The sequence below is a fragment of the Tenrec ecaudatus genome, chromosome X (genome assembly GCF_050624435.1).
Source record: "Tenrec ecaudatus isolate mTenEca1 chromosome X, mTenEca1.hap1, whole genome shotgun sequence".
Classification (NCBI taxonomy): Eukaryota; Metazoa; Chordata; class Mammalia; order Afrosoricida; family Tenrecidae; genus Tenrec; species Tenrec ecaudatus.
The window spans coordinates 27,196,818-27,199,430 of NC_134548.1; the positions used below are offsets into that span (position 1 = coordinate 27,196,818).

Here is a 2,613-nt window from a genome sequence, read left to right on the forward strand (position 1 = left end):
ACTGTGGAATGAATTTGTCTTGGTTATTTTTGTGATTCTATTTTTACATTTAACAATTATTGTTATTGTAAAGAAATAATAGCTCTCTGCTCCTCCTCCTGCGACAGGCAGCCACATCTTTCCATGCAGTCCCAGCCACATCCAGGAGGCACTAAAGTGAAGGTTGGAGTAAACGGATTAAGCCACATTGGGCACCTGGGTGCCAAGGTTGCTTCAACTCTGGCAAAGTGGACCTTGTTGCTATCAATAAACCCTTCATTTGCCAGAACTTCAGAGTCTACATGTTCCAATATGATTCCACCCATGACAAGTTTAATGTCACCATTAAGGCTGAGAATGGGAAGCTTATCATCAGTGGGAAGTCCATCCCCATCTTCCAGGAGCAACATCAGGTGGGGCGAGGCTGGCGCCGAGTATGTTGTAGAGTACAGTGGTGCCTTCATAGTGATAGAGAAAGCCGGGGCTCACTAGAAGGGAGGGGCTAAAAGAGTGATCATCCCTGCCCCTTCTGCCAATTCCCCTTATTTTTTAAATTATATTTTATTTTGTTTATTTTTAAATGGGTGTTTCTCTTTTAAATTAATATTTGGCTATATTTCTACTGTTTTACACACATTTCCTTGATTTATGCTCTTCTTCTTTCTCATTCCTCTGTCAGTGTTTTTTTTTTTTTTTTTGAGATTCCACAATTCCATTTAGTAAACAGCAAAGAATGGATAAATTTACACAATTATCCTTTGAGGATTTGTCTCCCCCAAAACTCCTAGTCATACTTCTCTCCTCACATCAGAGTTCACAGTATTCAATCTCTCTCTCTCTCTCTTAAATCATTTTATTAGGGGCTCATGCAACTCTTATCAAAATCCATCCATATATCAGTTGTGTAAAGCACATTTGTACATTCATTGCCCTCATCATTCTCAAAATATTTACTCTCCACTTAATCCCCTGGCATCAGGTCCTCATTTTCCCCTCCCTCCCCACTCCCCCCTCCCTCATGAACCCTTGATAATTTATAAATTATTATTTTGTCATATCTTGCCCTGTCTTACGTCTCCCTTCACCACTTTTCTGTTGTCCATCCACCAGTGAGGAGTTCACATGTAGATCCTTGTAATCAGTTCCCCCTTTTATGTTTGTGATGGGCGTGAACCAGGAGAAATATGACAACTTGCTCAATATTGTTAACAATTCCTCATGCACCACCAACTGCTTGGCCTCACTGGTCAAGTTCATCCATGACAACTTTGGCATTGTTGAGGGGGCCCTTGAGCACAGTCCATGCCATCACTGCCACCCAGTGGGTGGCCTTTCAGGGAATCTCTGGCGCAATAGCCATGGGGCTGCCCAGAACATCATCACCACATCGACTGGCGCTGCCCAGGCTGTGGGCAAGGTTATCCCAGAGCTGAATGAGAAACTTCCTGGCATGGCCTTCTGTGTCCCCAGCTTGTCAGTCGTGGATCTCATTTGCCATCTGGAGAAAGCTGTCAAGTACAATGACAACAAGACTGTGGTAAAGCAGGCATCAGATGGTCCCCTAAAGGGCATCCTGGGATACCTGAGGACCAGATTGTTTCTTGTGACTTCAACAGTGATACACATTCTTCCACCTTTGATGCTGGGGCTGGCATTTCCCTCAATGACCACTGTGTCAAGCTCATTTCCTGGTATGACACTGATTTTGGCTAAAACAACAGCGTGGTGGACCTTATGGTCCACATGACCTCCAAGGAATAAAAGCTCCCCTGGACCACCAGTGCCAACAATAGCATTAGAAGACAAGAGAGGTCCTCAGCTGCTTGGGAGTCTTTGCCCCAACTCGATACCCTAACACACTGAGAATATTCCATCAACTGGAGTTTCCATCTAGAGTCCCCAAAGAAGGGGATCAGCTCAGAGAGCCCAACCTTGTACCATCAACAAAGTAAACTGAACCCAACTGAAAAGAAATACTAATAATATCCAAAGTAAAGATAAAACATGCACAGAAAGAGAGAGAGAATTAGAGATTGAAAAGTCACCATTCCTCACTCTCATCCTCAGTCCCATGTCCTAGAAATTTTGTGTATTCTACTACTGTGCCACAGTACCATAAGTGTTTTCAATGGGCTAATTTGTTTAACCCTCACAAAAGCCCTTTGACAGAAAAGGAAAATGAGCCATATAGAAGATAAAGAATTTCCTCAAATTCACAGTGCTGGTAACCACCACTACCACTGCCATCAGCATGCAATTAATTTAATATGCATGATATAAAATATTCTTGGAATAACGTAAAATGAACAGATGTTTTCAGTAAAATCCATTCAGAAAACACCATGCCACTTTAAGCAGACTGTTTAGTGATACAAACATTAATACAACTTTGACTCTACAGAAATGTTCTATGGTATCATATCTTCACATGTTTTTAATATTGTCTGTGAATTCAACTTCTGATAAGGTTATCTTTCCATAGTGGTTTTCTCTTTCATGATATCGGTGTTCAACTAGGTTCCCTAAAAACTAGAGTTTCTGTATGTATGCCTGCATGTATGCATGTATGCATGTATGTGTGTATATAAAGAAATGTCTTTACATCAAGGAAATGGCTCATACAGTTGTAGAAGT

At 41.6% G+C, this 2,613-nt stretch overlaps 1 pseudogene; it reads left to right on the top strand.

Annotated features, from left to right (window-relative positions):
- The first annotated feature begins 281 nt into the window (after positions 1–281).
- On the top strand, positions 282–1,692 carry LOC142435042 (glyceraldehyde-3-phosphate dehydrogenase-like; annotated as a pseudogene).
- Positions 1,693–2,613: the final 921 nt, after the last annotated feature.